Here is a 22,447-nt window from a genome sequence, read left to right on the forward strand (position 1 = left end):
GACAGGGCTCAGTCATTTTCACCACTTGTCTAATCCTCCTCAGACTAGAGTTAGATGCTCTATTAAAAACAAGTGGTGAAAATGACTGAGCCCTGTCTGCACTACAGCTTCCACTGGTGGTGAATTACAGCTACAAAGTTTGCTAGCATAGGCAAGGCATAGCTGTGTTCTCTTGACCTTGGTTGGGCACTCCATCCCAGGGCAATCTCTTCCTTCTCCCTGTATCCTTCACTAGTCATCCTGCAAACAAATTCATGCTAGTCAGTAAGATTAAGGAGAAGTAGGCAGAGGTAAGCCTGTACATAGAATCATAATAATGTAGGACTGCAAGGGAACTCGAGAGGTCATCTAGTCCAGTCTCCTGCGCTGAGGCAGGAGTAAATATTATCTAGACCATCCCTGACAGGTGTTTGTCTACCCTGTTCTTAAAAATCTCCAATGACAGAGATTCTACAACCTCCCTAGATAATTTGTTCCAGTGTTTAATTATCTTTACCGTTAGGAAGTTTTAAATCTCCCTTGCTACAATCTAAGCCCATGGTATGACATGGCATGGCAGAATGGATTGCCAGTGCTTCTAGCCTGTTTCACTGGAGCTGGGCAAGCAGAGACATAGGCAGCCGTTCAGGAGAGAAATTGCTCTGGTATTTCAAGGTGTCTGAAGCTTTCATGCTGCCAACTCTGATGTGCAGGAAGAACAGGACTAGCCCACTATATCTCTTGTCCATCCGTTGTCATGGCCCATTGAATCTGACTCACAAAATGGCACTTACACACTGCTTTCAAAATTAGGAAAAGTTTAAAAGACAACACTAAACGTTTTTAGGCCAATGCTTATTTGTTGCTAATAAAGATGCCTCAGGCACCAAAGGCCTGGAGAAATATTTTTGAAAACAAAATTTTAATTCATTATTAATGACAAAGTTTTAATAAAGTACAACAAATTCACTTTATGAAACATTGTGTAATAAATTCTCAACTTTACCTTGTAAGCTCAGGCGCTGCACTGGGTCTCTAATAACTCCACTAAAAAACCACAGAGTAGTAGCGTGAATGTTTTCAATCTATATAGAGTAAACACATTATCTTAAAGAATCCTTTTCTAGTGTCTAGACTGTGACGGCCCTCTCTGCTCTACAGACTGTGATGCTGGAAGACAAGGTGCCAGCTCCTGCGAAGGCCCCTAGGTCTCAACCAAACCCTGACAAATGCATTGCTGGAGACAGTGACTAGACTTCATCCAGATCCAGGTGGCTTGGAAGCATGTAGGACCCAGCAATTGGGACCCACTTGTAACAGACTGGTGACCATACAGAGGAGTTCTGTGCCAGTTTGTAACAGAGTCCATGCCACAGTCCTCATGAAGCATTAAGTGAAAGGGAAATTTGCTCTCTTGAGCATTTTTGAAAGAGAAAAATAACACTTTGCACAAGTCCAGACATGCTACTTTTTACGTCTTTATGACTAAAAAAAATGGGTGGGCTGATCTGCTTTAAGACTTCCACCCATATTTATCATGCACATAGATAAACATGATATGTTATGAAAGATATTAAGACAGAAAACATCATAATGCCTCTATATAAATCCATGGTACACCAACACCTTGAATACTGCATGTAGTTCTGGTTGTCCTATCTCAAAAAAGATATATTAGGTTTGGAAAAGGTACAGAAAAGGGCAACAAAGATGATTAGGCTTATGGAACAGCTTCCATATGAGGAGAGATTAAAATGAGATGACTAAGGGGGGGATATAATAGAGGTCTACAAAATCATGTATGGTGTGCAGAAAATGAATAGCAAAATGTTATTTATTCCTTCACGTAACACAAGAACCAGGAGTCACCCAATGAAATTAGTAGGCAGCAGGTTTAAAGCTAACATAAGGAAGTACTTCTTCATACAACGCACAATCAACCTGTGGAACTCATTGCCAGAGAATGTTGGGAAGGCCAAAAGTATAACTGGGTTTAAAAAAGAATTAGATAAGTTCCTGCACAATAGGTCCATTAGCCAAGATGGTCAGGGACACAATCCCATACTCTGGGTGTCTCTAAAACTTTGACTGTGAGAAGCTGGGATTAGATGACAGGGGATGGATCATTTGATTATTACCTGTTCTGTTCATTCCCTCTGAAGCACCTGGCACTGTTGGAAGACAGGATACTGGGCTAGATGGACCACAGGTCTGAACCAGTATGGCCATTCTTATGTTTTAGAGACCTACTGGTATCACTAATGGGCCAAGCATGGAGAAAGTGGTTTAGCAATACTGACTCCATCACCATCAGACTAGTCCTTGTCCCCTCTCTGTGGAACATCCAATACAAATAAGGTATTGGAGAACATTCCTACCTACATGCCTCTAGCTTTCATCCAGATCACACCACACGATCCATTGTCTACAGCCAAGCTCTACGATATAACCACATTTGCTCCAACCCCTCAGACAGAGACAAACACCTACAAGATCTCTATCATGCATTCTTACAACTATAATACCCACCTGCTGAAGTGAAGAAACAGATTGACAGAGCCAGAAGAGTACCCAGAAGTCACCTACTATAGGACAGGCCCAACAAAGAAAATAACAGAATGCCACTAGCCATCACCTTCAGCCCCCAACTAAAACCTCTCCTACACATCATCAAGGATCTACAACCTATCCTGAAGGACGACCCATCACTCTCACAGATCTTGGGAGACAGGCCAGTCCTTGCTTACAGACAGCCCTCCAACCTGAAGCAAATACTCACCAGCAACCACATACCACACAACAGAACCACTAATCCAGGAATCTATCCTTGCAACAAAGCCCGTTGCCAACTCTGTCCACGTATCTATTCAGGGGACACTATCATAGGCCTAATCACATCAGCCACACTATCAGAGGCTCGTTCACCTGCGCATCTACCAATGTGATATATGCCAGCAATGCCCCTCTGCCATGTACATTGGTCAAACTGGACAGGCTCTACGTAAAAGAATAAATGGACACAAATCAGACATCAAGAATTATAACATTCAAAAACCAGTCGGAGAACACTTCAATCTCTTCGGTCACTCGATTACAGACCTGAGAGTGGCTATCCTTCAACAAAAAAACTTCAAAAACAGACTCCAGCAAGAGACTGCTGAATTGGAATTAATTTGCAAACTGGATACAATTAACTTAGGCTTGAATAGAGACTGGGAGTGGATGAGTCATTACACAAAGTAAAAGTATTTCCCCATGTTATTTCTCCCCCCCACACCACCCCCTACTGTTCCTCAGACATTCTTGTTAACTGCTGGAAATGGCCCACCTTGCTTGTCACCATGAAAGGTTTTCCTCCTTCCCCCCCCCCCCTTGCTGTGATGGCTCATCTTAAGTGATCACTCTCCTTACTGTGTGTATGATAAAACCCATTGTTTCATGTTCTCTGTGTGTGCATATAAATCTCCCCACTGTATTTTCCACCGAATGCATCTGATGAAGTGAGCTGTAACTCACGAAAGCTTATGCTCAGATAAATTTGTTAGTCTCTAAGGTGCCACAAGTACTCCTTTTCTTTTTGTGAATACAGACTAACATGGCTGCTACTCTGAAACAAAATATACTGTTAGTATATAATGATAGTCTATAGGCAAGATGGGAAGTATTAAATGATAGTCTATAGGCAAGATGGGAGGGTTATGTACTGAAGTAAAGTGCTCGGTTTTGCAAAGATTGTTTTATACGAAAAATTGTTTGTGTTTGTTTACAAGAGGTGCAGGAGGCTACCGATTTATACAATAGGCCCACTCGGTTTGAAAGAAAGACATTAGCACTTCTGTCTCTTTGCATTGACTGTTGAATGCTGCTATGAGCTGAGTGTTATGGATTGAGTTAAAACCTCATTGAGATTGAGAGGTATGAACTCATCCTTCAATAAAAATAACTGTATAAAATAATCCCCACCTAAAACAAGGAGTAGGTGAACTGACCCAGGAGCTTTTGCTGAGTATTGTTTTGGGTGTGTATGGGAGGTAAGGCAGAACAGACAAGAACTGAGTGAAAGAAAGACAGAAGGAGCAGCTGAATCATGATGTCTGACCCTAGAAGAAACCCGGGGGAGAGATTTTTGGGTCAGGGATGCAGGCTGAAAAGTGTTCTTGGTGCTGTGAGCAAAAGAAGCTGTTTCCTGCTGTTTGATTCCTTCTCTGTTCAGGTACACTGGATTTTGTATATTCTTTGCAAATAAACAAAACTGCACCAAAGAAATACCTATTGTCAATTTCTACTCCCAACTGAAACAGTTCCAGGGCCCCAAACATTGATTAACCACTCAGTTCCAAAATGATATTGGAACCAACCACTTGTGGTCTGAGTCTTCCTATCTCTGAGAAAGGGCTCTGGAGAGACTGACAATAACTACCTCCAAAAGCAGCTGGATATGAGACATCAGGCATTGTAGCCTAAATTTCTAAGAAAGTTGTTTTCTCCTTTTAAAAAAAAAATCCCGTAAAGGAAAAAACTAAACATTTCACTAATGCATTTCTATGCGGCTGCTGCTCTGTTGCCCTATTCTGGATAGCACATTTTACCAATGATGTATGAAAGAAGCATAGATTTGTGTTATACAGATTCTGCATGGAGTGAAGAAAAACAGTCAAAAGATTGTAGTAGGGGTGGCAACTCAAAAATCAGTATAGATTGAAAATCTTTTTTTGTATGCTTTACCAGAAATTTGGTACTGTATTGTACTAATTCATCTGGGCTATTGGTAGGTATGCAAGTCCCTCGCACACTGAGATGGGATAAAGGCACATTAGGAGGCAATCTTATCTTTGGATTTTTGTACTCTTATGAGTTAAAATTGACCACAATGTTACTTTACAGATTTTTTTAATATTTAATAGGTTATAACTTCAGAGAAGTGTGGTGGCAGTTTAGTAGATAACATGATAATTTTTCACCAGTAAGGCCATCTGTGATATGCATAATGCAGTATCTGCTCATGCTCCGGCAGCTTTTAGTCAGGAGAAATATAGGAGTAATCTAAGATAAGAGTCAGAAATATGCTTCCATTCAAGCTTTCAGATAGCAAAAAGACAACGCAGTCATGTCTGCACCTTAATATACTTGTGAATTAATATAAAAACAGCTGTTTTCAGCAAACTCTCTTTTAACTAAAGCTAAAATGCATCTATCTGAAAACAAAATAAAGAAAAGAGATTAAAGGAAAAATGGTCCACAGTTCTCACTTGTGAAGCACTATAAAAGAACTCCCAACACAGAGGCAGGCTCAAACCGTTCAGTATCCTCCCTGCATTCAGTCTCTAAAACAGTTCTATGAAATGCCCATGGACTGGAGGAGCTGCAAAAGAATCATGAAAAAGGAAAAGCTCATTTGTTATTAGGATTAGCAGAATGTTATAGATTCTCCGTCTCTTGGTGCCTTCAAGACTGGATGCTTTTCTGGAAGATGTGCTTTAGCCAAACACAAGTTATTGGGCTCAATATGTGGAGGTCACAGGGTGACATTTAATGGCCTGTGATATAAAACCAGTCAGCTTAGATGATCTGAAGGTCCCTCTTGACCTTAAACTCTATTAATCCCTATACAAGCTTCCCAGGTTAGATGAGACCCGGATTTCTAATGTGAACAACAATCAGAAAGAAAGCACTTAAACAAACAAATGTTCAGATCTTCTTTATATACCACACAGAAGAAAAAAGGGCACAACCTAATGTTTCTCTTCCTTTGCAGATTACTTTTAAGAAATTGAAGAAAGGTTACGTTTAAGCAAGTGGTTGCATTTATAACCATAGCCATAGCTGATCAACAATACAGGCTAAGTCATAATAACTGATTAGTGGGATGGACAGTGACCACTGAACTCTATCACCAGAATTTATGTTTGCAGCATTTATTTTATTTTGCTTATATGGCAGCACCCAATGCATATTATGAATCTTAGACTGATAGTTTGAGCCAACCAGGATGATTACTGGACTCCAAAGACCACACCTCTCAACTTGTAAACCTGCCAGTGGGTGACACAAATTATCCGAATATGTGCCAAAATGTGGAACCCTGTATTATGTTGCACCATAACTGAAAAGTTATATTTTTGAACCCCTCTTTATTCACTGTATGAATAAAATAAACCAGTTCTTCAATATGTTAAAGAGTTGTGGTGGTTGTGAAATGGGCAGGTGCTCAGGATGTTTGAGGGTTAAATGTTTTAGAGGGTGCCCCTGTCAATGCTTTTTATGGAGCCCCATAGCAGTGGGATATGGTTGGTCCCTGTTTAGGCTAAACTCCCAACTGAATGGCTCTGCTGTTGTTGCTGCAACTCCATTGACTTCCTGGGGCCAGAATGCCCTCAGCTACTCCTCCAGTACAGTTGTGGGAGTTTTGCCCCCCGTTTTTATACTCCTTGTTCCTTGGCCTCTTACTCCCTTATCCCTGTGCTGCTAGCTCCCCTTCCTCCTGGGTTTCCTGCTGCCTTGAGAGTCAGCCCTGCAGGAGAAATAGAAGACACCTAAATAAAACTTCGGAAGACACTGGTTCTGTTTCTTGATGGTATCCTCCAGAATGCTACTGACAGTGCTCGTATCAGGGGTGTAGTCCTGGGTGAGCTGCGGCCCACCCATTTAGCATACGGGGCCACCCGAATACATACAGAGACACAAGCAATGTGCTACGTAGCTCCTGCCCTGTGGTACACTTTTTGTCTGCAAGCCAGGAGGGTTACAAGACTCCCCTCTCACCACGCTGTCCCCGGCTGCAGTTCACCTGGCAGAGTTTCATGTCTGCCTGTGTTGATGACTAGCACCACGCCAAGCATGGGTTACAAATGAATTGCACTGCACATTTAGCACAAAAGTAGCAATCTCGCACACACCGAGCGGTCGATCGCAGGCACAGCCTTGGGTACGCCACTAGGCTGCATGTGCGGGAGCCCAGTCGGGGACATGCCATACCCCTGAGCTGCAGCACACTGGGCTGGGGGCACTCTCGTGGGGGGCACCCTAGAAAGGAAAACAAGTAACAGCACCTGCCCCTGTAGGCCCTTGGCAGTGCAGCTGCCATGGCAAAGCAGCGTGGCGCTGAGGGCTGACTCTCAGCACTGGGATTGCCATTAAAGTTCTAGCTTCTGCTCTGCAGCAGCAGCTTCCCTTTGCCAGGCTCTGCCCTGAACCAGGCAGCTCTCCCAGCATGAAGGTTCTTACTAACTAACCCACAAGAATTACCATCTCTGGGATTGGCCTGCTGGTGCCCAGGGCCTCTGGGGGAGGCAGAGAAGAGCAGCTGATTTACCAACCCACCACTCCAGCCCGTGGTGAATAGAAGGATCAGAAAGTTCCTCATCCCAGCTGAGCATGTGGCTGGGATTAACTGCGCTGAGCGCACGCAGGCTCCAAGGGTAGCCCATGAAGCAGCAGAGAGGGAGACTGCTCCAAGTCAGACTCACAGAGTCTGCGGAAGAGCCGCCCCTGGGGCCCAGGACCTAGCCTACCGCACGTGTGGGCAGCTGCTGCTTCCCTGGCTGCTTCCCCAACTTTAAATGCATTTAATATAGGTGATAGATTCTGGATTTTAACTGTTTTATTTTAGTGATCTTTTTTCAATGTAAACGATTTGCTTTCACATCATATCTATTATGCCCATCTGTAATAATTTGGGGCCCACCCAAACTTACTGGCTCATATGCTGATAGAATTAACACATGCTCACCCAGTCACTGAAAGTGATAAATATGGGGATCAGAAAAAACAGGCTTCATATGGTGGATCTACCTCAGCACTAAATAGGCCAGGGTAGAAGTCATTGCTCAGAGAACAAGAAATGGTCATGTGATCAGAAAGTGACTAAGCTTGAGAGGCTGCAGTAACTGGCAAATGTCCATGTGATGTTTTGTCTACATACAGTGTACTGGGACACACGAGCCTCCACACAAGGTAGGAAGGATTAATGAGCTACTTGAAGGCCCAGTCAGATCAAATTGAGACACCTAGAGCAGGAGGCAAGCTTCCAGGGAGGGGGTCAAAAGAAAGAGCCCTAGTCAGTTGGAGTGCATATGCATGCTTTCTTGCTGTCAAGGGGAGAGAAGGCTGGCCAGGGCCTGGAAAGACTGATGCCAAACTGATCTCCTGGAAGAAAGGGAAGAGTTTAAGTTTGTGTTGTTTCAGACTTGTTTTGGATTTGGAGTGCTCTGGAAGGGGAGAGAGTCTCTGCAACCCAGAAGGAATTGGGGGCTTGGTGGACCAGCAGGAAACCAGATAGGAAAATGAGGCTGAATGTTTTCTGCACTGCACAGTGCTGCAAGTGGTGTGCTGGTAACAGTGTGTTATAACTAAGGCTCTTCGTTTTCTGTTTAAACCAATTTTTACCACAAAAAATCCCCCATTTTCCAAAAAGTATTATTCTTTTTTTCTGATTTCCACCCTACTTTTCTATCAGTCAAATAGATAAAAAATAACTTGTTTTATTAGGAAAATACAATACATTGCATGAGATGTATGTATTATGATAATACATTAATCTGTGTGTATATGCAAAGCTTCCTATTGAAGTAAGGCTATGTATTAGTCTTGAAGATATACACAGTAAACAAACAGGCACATATGCAAGCTCTGAAGTTGTGGCAAGAGTATTTTCTAAATTTAGCTACATCCAAGACTGAAGAGAACAAGTCTTGGAAAAGACTCCTTAAAAATACAGCTGCGAGCCTATGCTATGCAGGACTTTTGGAAATTACACTGAAGGACTTCTCATAAGACAGTGAGTGTTTATAAATATTTTAAAATATTGGGCCCAATTATTAAAGGTAAATATTTATAGGCCAATAGTTCTAAGTCTACAACAGTAAACTCTTTATTCAAATGAAAGGTTTTATTTGGGGATTAGAGCTATATTGTCTTCTTAAACTCAGAGGTGGTATTGAATTCTATTCATCAAAACATTAATCTACGGAATATTACCCCCCCCCCCCCCGCATCCTTCTGTCCACCAAAATAAACCCAGATATTTACCCAGAAAAATTTATGAATAGTTTTTGCCACTGATTTTCACCTGTTGTTGTAGTAATAAACATCAATAAATTCCTGGGAAAAATTAAATAAAATAAAAACTGAAAACACAGGGCCCTAGTTATAATATACAGCTTATAAATTCTATTTGATGTTGAGGGCTATCTCTATGCATCTTTTAGACTGCAAACACCATTCTGGGTCTTGTTTTCCATCTCTGTTGTCTTCTTATCTCCATGTTGCACTAAAATTCTGGGGAATGGTGACACTGAGCTAACAATGAAGGGTTGTTAAACCTTGATGGTCTTGTAGTCACAGGGAAGCCCGCTTGGACAAAGAGTTTTTTTAAGTCTGAACTCCAAAGGGAAGTAACAGATCACCTAGTGGGGGTCACCTGACAAAGGGGACTTGCGCTTACAGACAAATTTCTCACTGGCTCTTGTAGAGAGAGAGAGGGAGAAGAGACCAGAAGCACACTGCAAAAGTGATAGGAGGCACCAAGTTCCAGAGAAGAAGCCATATGCAGAAGGAAAGTGGGAGAGGATGGATTCTGGATTCCTTAAGACTCAAAGCCCAAAGAATGTTCCAGTAGTGAGGAAACCATCACTTCTATGTGTCACATCTTTTATTACATGTGGTGAGGGTCTTCGGTTTTCAGAACTGGGTCACCCATTCCTAATTATTGGGGTCAGTAGTATAGTAGAAAGAGAGAGCCTGAGACTTGAGGCCCAGTAGGAAAGGCCTAGTGTAAGACCTAAACAGAGTCAAGCCCTGCTGATATAAAGCAATGTTAGCAAAAAAGTCAGGCTGTGAGCAGAAGTCAGGCCCTGTTACAATATATGCCTACGTGCCAGTTCACAAAACCTGGCAAGAACAGGGCTGGTATTGCAGAAGCACAAGCACGCCTAGGCACTAAGTATTCATGTAAACACATTCCAGAAAGGTAGTACCAGAACACCCCAATACAAGGTTATGGTGTAAACACACTCCCTGAAGATAATACAAGGACAAACTGACCCCTCTTAAAGATAAGGATGGCAGGGTGATGAATAGAGAAAGTCAGAAAGTTCTGCCGTTCACTGAGTGGGTCCATTGCAATGGGCATACATGTCTTGGTATCACTGTAGAGTCTACAGGTGCTATTACCATGCTTCGTTGACAATAAACCTGGCCGAGTGCCTTTGCTACTGAACCGAGTCTGTGGCCATTTTGGGCAGTTTGATAGAGGTGTGCTATACTGGCTATTTGACCAGAGCCAGCACAGCACACAGAGAAAACCAACACACAGAAAACCGACACACAGCTGACAACTGATGGTAAGTAGAAAGGGAGGTGTCGCTCATTACGTTGTACCATTTACAGCTCTCCATGTTAAAGCACTCTATCCTCATGCAAAACACAACTGCATTGACGGCAGCTTGAAAAGTTCTGCCAAATGACTGGGACAATAGGTTCCATGATGGAAGCTATTTCAGGGCAGACTAATTAAGGGGATTACATTCAGTGATACATGTGCCACTAACTTTAAAATCAGCTGTGTGACATTACTGATGCAGTTCAATTTTAGCAGCATGCAGAGTTCTATGCCCAAAGACTCCATCATTGTGCAGTGAATAATTAGTGTAATGGCTAAAATTCAAACACCATTTAAAGCCAGAATCTCAACAGCCCACAGCGAAAAGGATGGCGTAATCTTAGAAAATTCTGTAATTTGGATATAAAGACCTAATCAAGCAAGTCATGAGCCTCCCTAAGGAAAGGTCAGAGTCAAAAAATAATGCTGAGATAACCAGATGATTGAGCAGGTTGAAAGCATATTTCTTGTAACTTGGCATTTAGACAGAATTAACATTCTAAATGTATTTGTCAAGGGCTGGAGCTCAAATAAATCCATTCAGTTTTATATTAAAATGTATCAGCTATCCATGACTAACTGCTTAATGAACCTGTGGCCTGAAGGGGGTTAAAAGGCAATGCTGGGCCCATGTAGCCCCACCCCTACAGGCCTGCTGAGCATGCTCCAGAGGAAGGACCTGGTTAAAAGGAGCTCAGAAGCCCCCCCCAATCAAGGGACGGTGGACAGGTTACAGGAGAGGAGAAGTCTGATAGAAGGTAGTGGCTGAGGGGGGAGCACAGAGCAGGTAAGGACCCTCCTCTTCCCCTCCCCCCAGGTAGAGCCTTCTCCAACCACCACCCACTCTGAGAACCATGAGGTCTTGTAGGGCTTTGGATTTTGTGTGACGCTATTGATCCTTTAAACTGTAGGGGCCGTGCCCCAGACTGAAGGAATGCATAGGTAGGAAATAGCCCAAGGGCATAAGCTTAAACTCTGTGTCGGGAGGATCCTGCTGCTGTTACTTTCTACAGGCCTCTGCCATGCCCCCATTTAAGGACAAAGGCCTAGATGCACTGGGAAGTCCAAATACTCCTAACCTGGGATTAGCTGCTACTTTCCCCTGATAGACAAGGGGTTGGCCAAGTGTGCTATCTACTAGGCCACCCAACTCTCCAAGCTCCCTATCACAGACCCCTTGTCCATTCCAGAAAGAGAATAGTGAGCAGGGGCAAATAAGTAAATCCTCATATGCTGGGGATAATTGTTGGTAGTAGAAAATGTACTAGAAGGAAACCCACAGTAGCATGCAAATATTAAAGAGCTGAGGTCCAGGTTGGCAGCAGCAGCAGGAATGCAGGGTTCCCCACGATGGGCCTAAAGCTTGATTTGGAGAGACCAGGTTGAGAAGCTAGTTCATGAATATTCAATTCTTGGCCTCTCAGTTGAGATGGCTTAAAAGTGAGTCAGTAAGTGCCAGTTATTTGGGGTTTTGTTTTATGCAGATACCTCTCCGAGGGAAACTAGAAGGAGGCCCCCAGATACACATCCCATCAGCCATCTGATGTTAACTTTATATCTCTTCAGATTGTCATGCCTGATTGCACTAAGACAACATTCACAATACCTAAGAAAGGATCTAGCACGCATGCAAGCCCAGCACATGGTGAAACTTAAAGCAAAATTCAGTTGTGCTAACCTATTATGCAGCTCCTAGAACTGAAGATGGATAACTCTTAGGGCTCAGCTCCTATTTAGGTACCAAAATAAGTGGAGCTACCGGAAGCTGAGCCATTTTGAAAATCCGGCCTTTACATACTAATAGGCTCTACCCTAGTGAAGGGTGTGGCCGAAAGCTAGTGGCGTTATCAAACCCCTTGTTCTGATTCTTATTACAATGGAGCACTGATTTTTTGTGTAATGATTGACAGAGTACAGTCACAATCCTGTACATTCTCAGTGGCGATACTTATGTGAATAGAGTTATGATGTACTTAAGTGTTTGCACGGTTGGGGTAATCTCCCTGGTTTTTTTTTTCAAAGTAATATTTACCTTCTTATCTTTTAGGCTTAGAGTATTGATAAGCTGCTTTTATTTCTACTTCTAAATAAATCTCTCTCCCTCTCATTTAGCCTATTGAAGATTTTTAAACTCAGAATAAATAATGGTGTTCATTGAATGTAACTTCCTCTCCATGCACAATGGCCAATATTAGGAGAATGGGTTATATTACTAGTTAAAATGAATGTTACAGCCTTCCGAAACATTTTGGCATTATGTGTCATTTCTCTTTAACGTGCCTAGAAATAAAATTGTGTGCAGTCTTACTATGAGTCTCTTGGTAAAAAATCTCACAAACGTTTTTCAGCTAGAATCTATTAGCATAGCTGAGAGAGATCCAATTTGAATTTATATTACCAGCCTTAACTAGAACATAAGGCCTGGGATAATACCCTAAGGGCAGCTGTAACAAAAACACAGCTGGTTAGCGGATGTCAGTTCTACTAGTTAAAACAAATGAAACAGCATTTCATCAGCTAAAAACAAACACAACTCCAAAAAATCCTAACTCTAGAGACACATTTTAGCCCCATGGTTTTAAGCTCTTAATCAGATGCACACTGTCTTCTGTAAGAATAATCAAGGGAAAATGTTCAACCAAATGTAAAGTTCAAACTTAAAACTGGAAAAAGTCAAGGTTAAGCCTCTTTATTTTAATACTATATAGCACAAAGAACAGAGTGAATTGAGGCTGTGAGGAGGCTGTATGTAAACAGCCCAATAAATTATAGTAAAATGGGTATATTATCACCCAGGATCCTGTTTTATATTTACTATATAAAACTCCAAAGCATTAGGAAGTATAACTTTGCATACAGAGCAAAAGACTCTCTGTGTGTGTGTGTGTGTGTGTGCACACATAATATGTAGGAACCACATAGGCATGATGGGGTCCAAATATCTGCATTCACTAAATATAGAAGGTAAGACCTAATTAACTGTACACATGGTTGCTCAGGCAGGGTTCTAGTGACTTGAGACATAGAAGATAGTGAGGACTATTAGAGGGCTCACAAACTATTTAAAGGGATAGTACCTACTTTTAATACACTACAGTTTACCTTTAGGTTTTGAGAGTTTTTTATTTCATGGCTAGTTGTGGACATTTTATTGAGTTTTATTTCCTAATTTTAAACAGGTATGGAGAATTGACACAATCAGCTGATGTAAATACACCCAGCTCCATTGACTTCACAAATACCAGAACATCATGTTTGTAGCATGCTCTCCCCACAAATGTGGGATGCACCATCATTGCAGATTAATTGCTTTATTAGATTTCTGAAGATGAGTCATCATCTCAGGTCAATTAATTGTATGAAAAAGTTTTAGAAAACTAAGTTTATTCACAAATATAGGCATAGTATAGGCATATTACCGTGTGATGGAATAAATCTATACTTTACCTATCCTCCCTCATTTGATTAATCTTGTGAAGATAATGTATTTTATTACTGAATCACTGGACAATTTTTCCTAACACATCTTTCTTCTAAAGCCTATCATAATCAAATGGGCCTGACAGTTGGATAAACTCTCAAAATCGTTTCTTTATGCATTCCTGATTGTTTAAAAGGCAGCTCATGTAATCTGATTTTTAACTGTTCCAGATAACAGGGCCATAAAGCAAAGGAAGCAGTCAGAAATCACTAATTCATAACCTCCTCTATTCTTCAGATCTCTGACATCGTTTACCCGCACAGAAAGTTTCAGACTCACCTAGGTTCTCCATTTCCCATTCTGTTTCTTTGGTTCTGATATGGAATTCCTACACTGCTTTCCTTTTAATTGTGTAGTAAAATATTATGAAAGACATAATAAAAGAATAATGCTACTTAGTTTGTCTGAAGATCATTCAAAATAGCATTACATCGTACCTTCTGACCTGCAGCATTTACCAACATCCCTCACCCTAAAATGGACAGTGTGACATTTGAAGAATGTTTTCTAGATGCAGTGTGTCAGTCAGTGTTCTGAAATGCAGGCATACGGAAGTGCATATGCACAAAAATGTAAATATATGTAGATCCCCCTCATTGTGAGACATTCCTAATCTGCTTCCCAGAATGTGATCACTTTCAAATAACTCTCAGGAGCCTTTGTGGCATCATGTGCTCTCTCAACATTTTTCTATGTAGGCTATGAATGCAAATTCCAGAACATGTCAGCATAGTTTATCAAAGGTGAGCTATGTGCCATGGTTACAGAGCTAACTGGATTTCTGCCCCCTTCTGGTCTCTCTGAGAGCACTCAGCTCAGGTCTCAAGCCTCTTACCTTTACCTGTCTCAGGGTATAATCACACATACTTTGCCCACTCTTAGGGTATGTCTACACAGCAAAGAAAAACCCACAGCTGGCCCATGCCAGCCGACTCCGGTTCGCAGGGCTCAGTAGACTTTATAACTGTTTTATAACAGTGCATGTTATAACAGGGCATGTTTTATAACTCTGTAGACTTCCCGGCTCAGGCTGGAACTTAAGCTCTGGAACTCTCTCACCTCGCAGGGTGCTAGAGCCCAGAAGTCTACACAGCAATGAAACAGCCCCACAGCCTGAGCCCGAGTTGGCTAACACAGGCAAGCTGTGGGCTTTTCTTTGCTGTGTAGACATACCCTTAGACTGGTATCTGGGGACACTAATCTGTATGTACCAGCTACTTATTGCTGAGCCGATCTGACTGGGTTTGGGCACCTGCTTTTCTTCCCTTTGCTCAGTGATATAGTGACTAATAACCTTCATTTTAGCAGTAGAAACAAAGCATTAGTGAGAGAGAGCTTTAAAACAAGCAGTCCACATGCATGTCTCTTACCTAAAGTCCTACCCCCGACTCTGGCAACCTAGGCAAGCCTAGCTTCCCCAGACACTCCCAGTGGGTTCCTGAATCTGCTTTTAATCTGGTTTTTCCCCTGCTCACTCCTAAGAGCATGTCTTTTTAAATCATGCCAGGATTCTTTTGTCAGACAGTCTTGGCATTTTGGGGGGGTTTCCTCCTAGTCAAACCAGTCCAGCAGAGGACTAAGCCAGAGTTGTCAGAGCTGGCTAGTTCTGGCCTTCCACTTTAATGACTCTGAAGGCATTATATTGTCTACTTCAAAATTAAAATGTTGTTTTTGTCTTTGTACATATTCAATAAATTTACAGTCTGCTTGCAGAATCTACGATTGATCAGGTAAATCACATGGCATTGTTTCTGACTGGATGAGTGTGCAAGCACTTAGAGCAAATACTAACACATTTATTTGAGCATAAGCTTTCATAAGCTACAGCTTACTTCATCCGATGAAGTGAGCTGTAGCTCATGAAAGCTTATGCTCCAATAAATTTGTTAGTCTCTAAGGTGCCACAAGTACTCCTTTTCTTTTTGTGAATACAGACTAACACAGCTGCTACTCTGAGAGCAAATACTGAAATTCATTTTCTGTGAATATTGGGGTCAGTAAACCTAGAAGGCTTGAATGCTCATGGAAAGCATATGCAAAAGGAGAGTAACTACGACCGTAAGAGAATTTTCATATTTTCAAATGAATAGTCACAAATTTTTTATTATCCTCCCAGCTCCAGTTATCAGTGTCTTGATCTTCTGTACATTTACCTTTAAGTCAAAAAAGCAACTTAGTATCTGTGATTCTATATTTTTCTAAATGACTCCCAGTAATCAAAACTAATGACCAATACAGATCCATAAATAAGGAAATAGGAAACTCCTGGATGATGACACTGATTTAAAAACAGCAGCCAAAGGATTCAAATTTGAGGGCACATAGTGGGGATCCATATGTGTGGAGAAAGCGGCCAGGGTATACATTTTAATATATGTTTTAATTCAGTTATTCACTACTGTGAACACAAACTTGTGGAAACATTATCTCATTCTTATGAGCATGATGTTATCACTAGATTGTCATCTAAGTTCTTAGTATCACACTCTCATTTGTGGTCAAATGGATTGGATGTGCTTTAATTACAACCTTTTGAAGATAAGGCAGAAAAACTTAATAGTCAACACTGTATTTCTCTCTACTTAAGCTAACACCAAAAAATACACGTGGTGTTGGTGTAAATTCCAGTTAAGCAGAGCATTGTAATGTGAGACTAAGTATCTTTAAAGGTTTTACTAGTAGAAATACATGACAGGTGAAATTCTGGCCTGATTCAAGAAAACCAAGATTTCACACTAGGACTTTATTCCTCCACAAAATAGTGAAAGATCTGTAATTTTCTTCTGAAACCTTTAGAAGTTTTACATCTTGGAGGGGAGTGGGAAAAGTACAGCTGGCAGCCTATGATGTGGCACTTTTCTTTGGTATGTCAATTTTGCTAATGACTTAATATTTTATTACAAAATGAAAAACATTAATGGTCAGTGAACAGGGTCACAAAAAACCTAAAGGGCTAGTTTCTCTAACCAATCTGGTGCGGTCCAATTGAAAGTAGAGTCCATGGCACTTTTTTAATAGAACAACAGTAGTACTATACTAGAAACAAATATTTCATTTCCCAGGTGGCTTAATTAGTGGCTTTGAGGGACAAAGTAGAGGTAGAAGGAGCAGAGTATTGGAGGGGCACTGGGGAAAGCATTACCAGACTGCCCATTTCTCACTCAAGTGGGATAGTTTATTTTCTCCCCAAATATTCAAAATTGTTGTGGGCTGGTACCCAATTAGGAGTTAAATCTGAACCTTTGGACTATACTTCTCTGGAGATATGTTAAAAAAAAAAACAAATTTCTACAATGGGCAAACCTTCAAGGGAGAGAGAGAATGAATGAGTTCAAAGTCAATTTCTCGTCTTACTCTTTATGAATTGCAAAGCTCTATCAATCTTAGTCTTTGGTTTTTGTTTTTTGGGTTTTTTTAATCCTACATATGTAATCACAAGGCCTCCCTATTGCAGTAATTCTCAGCTTTGTGATTCTAGCCTAAAGTGGGCTGTGAAGTTGTTTTGTAGTGACCATAAAATACTCTACAGCTTTATGTCTACACTACAGACCTTACACTGCCACAGCTGTACCCCCAATGAACGGTGGTAGCTATGTTGGTGGCAGAGCATCTCCTGCCAACATAGTGCTGTCCACATCAGCACTTAAGTCAGTCAGGGGTGTTTTTTTTTTTTTTAACAAAAGTTCTAGTGTAGACAGCCTTAAGCTCTCTCTCCTTGCCCTTCCTTTCCCTCTCCCCCCCCCCAGCATTTCCAGATAACATCTCTAAAAAAACTAGAGCTGGATGCAATTTTTCAACCAAATGTCTTTTTCCTTAGAAAAATACAGTTTTGTCAAAATTAAACTGTGAAAACAGTTCAATTTCGACATTTTTATGAAAAATCAAAATTATCATTTTTCATGTTGTTGATTCACATTCAAGTTTCATTTTGTTTCAGTTTTCAAAAGAAATTCAGTTTTTAGTCTTTGTATTTGGGGATCTCACTCTCCTTCCTCCTCACCCCACTCGCACCTTCTTGCACTGGAAGATGGGGGGAGTGAAAAAGGGGAGAAAAGATGAGGAAAACAGATTTTTCCCTAGGTTTTTTTCCTTCGCACTCTCCCTTTTCCAGTGGAAAAAGGCAGAAAAAATAAAAATGGAGATAAGTGGGAAGCGGAATCTAAAAATCTCAATCAAAAATAGGAGAAAAAAAATTTGTTTTTGAAAACCAAACAAATCAAAACTAAATAAAAATTTTCATTTTTGTTGAAAAATTATTTTTTTCTTGGGGGCAGGGAACTAATTGTTTTCCTCCAACCAGCTCTAAAAGGAATCAGTCTGACCATTAGCCGTTTTTCCATGTTCCTCAATGGGATTGTTCACTTAAGGTGTGTTGCATGAATAAGAACTGCAGGCTCAGGCTCGTGTGTTTAAATTGCACATTTGATTGAACTACTACTCACAATCCTTTTGTAAAGCATTTTTGAGCCTTTATGAGAGAGAGTTTCCTGATGAACTAGATTAGGAGATTGATTCCATACTGGCTTTGTGTGGAATCTTTGTTAATGGATCACTTTTCTGGCTTGTCATTTGTCCTTTTGGCAGGTCTCTCAATACTAATCTGTGTAATTCTACATTTGGGAGTCGGGTTTCCAAAGTATAAAACAACTATGTCAATTTTATAAGTATTTTTTCTCAGAGGTACACAATGATAGAATTATTTAGAAGTATCATAATCCAAGGACCAAAAGAAAAACAAAAACCCAAACTGCAGTTTAATAAATAAACTGGACCCAATTCCCTCTATTGTGTAAAGTGTAAAATGTGACCAGAATATATGTGAATAGTGTACTGTGATAATGGTGGTAGTTTTTCTGTCCCCTCTCTCTTCCAACAGCTTCTCAATCCAAGTTCCTCTAGTGAATCTTGCTCATCAACAGAAATCTTAAAGTATAAATGAAACATTCAACATCTGCAACAGGGAAAAAGTTTTTCTCCTAAAAACATGATATAAACTTTACACAAGCTTAACAAGAATGTACATGGAGACTTTGAAGGAAAGTCAGATAAAGTGTTTGTATCTGTGTGTGTCTATCTTAAAACTTTGATATACCCGTGAGAAGCCTAACAGCTTCTCAAGCCATGGTTTATTTTATAGCTCTCCATGCAGAATATTCTCTGCCTAAATTATGCTCTCAAAATACAGACCGTTCCCTATTTTACTGTTTCCCAATCACTGTCCCATGACTCTTTTGTAATCCAGCCCTTACTGGGGTGGACACCTCTGTTTCCCAGGTGCAGCCCATGAGATTGGCAGCACACAGTCTAACTAACCAAACCCAGCCATCCAGGATAAATCTTCTTCAGGAAAACCTATCCTAAGGTGTAGGGGACTGCGGAAGACTTTGTTACGGCCTAGCTAGGGAACTTCTGCTTTCTCGTGCTGATAGGTTACTGTAGGACATAGAAACCCAGCTAGAACCGGCCGGTTATAACTGCTTCGCATGGCCCTTTGCCAGATAGCGCAAACCCCCTTTTGGAAACTACCTAATTCTATATTCATGAGTTGTTTTTGTGTAGTGCTTATTGTTTTTGTGTAGTGCTGGCTGTCTGCCCCTCCGTTGGACTCCGTCCCAGGCAGAGCTCCGGTGTGCTGGATTCCCCGCCTCCGTGACTGCAACGCTTGGAGTCCCCGTTGTGGGTGTGTCACTAACCTTTAGTAAAGCCAATAACTCACAGCTGTGTGTAAGCCTTGTTTTTCCAGAGTACTCCTCCTGCCAGGCCTGTGGTGCTTCGAACACCTTGGCCCAGAACATAAGCTAACATACTTGAAGAAAACATGCAAAAGTCTTCTGAGACCCTTAAATCACAGGGACTCTGATAATTGATCAGTCAGGTTTTTTTTAGTTTAGTTTAATAGAATTTGCATCTAAAAGGTGTTCTTCAATATTCATACACAAATTCTACTGACATGAACTTTCTATAAATTTATTACATTCTTTGGGAAAAGTTATCCTTTATAACACCCGTGTGTTAATGAAATTCTTGCCAAATTCTACCAATGAATTACCTACAAATGACTACCCAGGGTACTAATGCCTAGTATCCCAGAAAACTATAATATCTTTTTAAATTTTGAAAAGAAAAAGAGAAAAGTAGACCCACAATTACAGTCCCTGAAAATAAAACGTAGGCACCATGCCAGTCCTTGCATTATCTATTCCCTGTCTATTAAGATATTTCTTCTACTTCAATGAATTTACATGACAGGATTAATAGTGGCATAACTCCTGTGTTCTTAATCTCAGGGTATAATATAATTTATGCATGTAATTTTCTAATGTACAAACTTCTTTCATAGCTTATAAAAATGTAATAATGCATACTTAGAAAACTTGCCAGCAGCTACAGCATAGTTATTATGCTTATTATGGTGTACTGCAAACCTACATTTACTTCTAATGTATTATTGGTAATGTTACAAAAAGACTCACCTTTTCATCTATAAAACAAGAATATGGTTCTGCTTTCTGGTAATGGACTCTTTTGCTCATTCAAAAAAGTAACACCATTAACATGCATATAATAGCCTCTGAAATATTTTTCTATTACCAAAAATACTCCTTCTATTTCTGTATAGAAAGGAACTAATTTCTTATCACCCACAGCTCATCAGTACAGTACATCAAGCCATAATGTTCTCTAGCATTTTATAGAAGATGGTTTCATATAGTAAGATTATGAATAGTTAGATGACATGGAAGATAGGGAGTTTTTTTCTCCAGTTTCAAGTAAGATTGCTATGGAAAATTTTTGAAAGTTATATAGAAGTCAAGGTAGAAACTTCTGGAAACGATGGAAATCTTCAGAAAAGTCATGTTACATGAATGTGTTGTAGCAAATTCATACCACTGAATATTAAGTACACATTATGAATGTGGTCAGGATTTTACTATATTATTTTTCAGCAACAGAATTCTTACTAAGAAGATTTTTAAAATATTGACAGGAGGTGAATTAGATGTTGTGTCTAACAGTCCAATGTTTATCTGATGCAGACTTTGTAGTAATCAAACCACTTCTGTAGACCTGGATCTATACATCTTTTATGTATTGATATGGTCTAATCCAATATGGTAATTCCTTTTGTTTTGAATTAATCTGAGCTCCTGAGGTCTCCTGGGACCACCCTTCTAAAAAAATATGCAAGACTCCAATTTGACTCCTTTCCACTTCCATCATTTAATAAAATCCATGTGTTTCTAACATAAATGTCCCAATGTTTTCCAGTGATTTTCTGACGTGACCAGAAACCAGTCTTTTTAAAAGCCTCAGGAGAGAATTCACACCTTTCCTACAGCTTATTTCTCTTTTATGGTTAATTACCAATAAAATCAAGTCCTTTTTCTATATCACATGCTGCAGAAATCCCTTTGGGTCTAAATTCAGTGTGGCTATGGATTGCATTCAGATCTTGTCTCCAACATTCTGCACTTTCAACATGCTCACTATTCCAGGTTGAGACCAACCATGCATATGTAAGAAAAGAATATTACTCATTTTTAAAAAATAAAACTTTGAATAAAGTGTCATTGATGTTTACAGCAGTACCTAGCAAATGAGGCATATGCCAGTGGTTCTCAATCAGAGGACCGGGGCCCCCTGGGGGGGCTGAGCAGGTTTCAGGGGGTTCACCAAGCATGGCTGGCATTAGACTCACTAGGGCCCAGGGCAAAAAGCTGAAGTCCTGCCACGTGGGACTGCAGCCTGGGGCCAAGCCCCACCACCCAGGGCTAAAGCCAAAGTCTGAGCAACTTAGGTTTGCGATTCCCCCTATGGTGTGGAGTCCCGGGCAATTGCCCTCCTTGCTACCCCCAACACCAGCCCTGGCATTTATATGCCATAAAACAGTTGTTGTGGCACAGCTGGGCCGTGGAGTTTTTATAATATGTTGGGGGGGGTGCTTGTAAAGTAAAAGGTTAAGAACCCCTGGCATATGGTATTGGCACTTTATCTATATAAATATTCGTATGCTATGATGAGGGATAACAGTACAAAATATTTAGGGAAGCAAGAGATGAGTATGAAAATGATACTTTTGTGATCACTGCTAGGAGTATGCACTCTATTCTGGGCTGCCTCTAAGAGCTTGTATACACGGGGACACACAGGAGAGTTAAGACTAATTAACTAAAGATGTAAAATGAATCCCCCAGGCTTATGCCAAAGCAGGACCTAAGGCTAACTTGCTTCTGAATGACAGCAGCCACTCAGGGAATGAATGCCCTTTAACTTCATGCCTTTAGTTAATCCATCATAAGTTTCCAGTGTTCCCATATAGACAAGACCTAAGCATTCACTCCTTCTTTCCTTATTCATCACTAAGCTGCACCACTGTTCCAACAGTAAAACTTCACAGTGCCCTGTCTTCCAGCCAGCTATGTCTGAAGATAAAATTCAGAGTTCCTGATACTCCATGCTCTTCTAAATAATAGGGGGCTATGTACTGAGTCTTTTTTTTAATCAGTTTTTTAAAAGTGTATCAGAGTTGAAAGGTCAAACTCCTCTTTAGTGTAACTTCACTGCCTGCAGTTTAGTTATGTGAGTATTGATTTAGGACCTAGTATTTT

At 40.7% G+C, this 22,447-nt stretch overlaps 1 protein-coding gene across 2 annotated transcripts in view; it reads right to left on the minus strand.

Annotated features, from left to right (window-relative positions):
* Positions 1-22,447, minus strand: part of LOC119845486 (opsin-3-like) — a 119,044-nt gene that overhangs the window by 51,911 nt on the left and 44,686 nt on the right. The gene's annotated exons all lie outside the window — the stretch shown is intronic.

Source organism: Dermochelys coriacea, chromosome 1 (assembly GCF_009764565.3).
Source record: "Dermochelys coriacea isolate rDerCor1 chromosome 1, rDerCor1.pri.v4, whole genome shotgun sequence".
Lineage (NCBI taxonomy): Eukaryota > Metazoa > Chordata > Testudines > Dermochelyidae > Dermochelys > Dermochelys coriacea.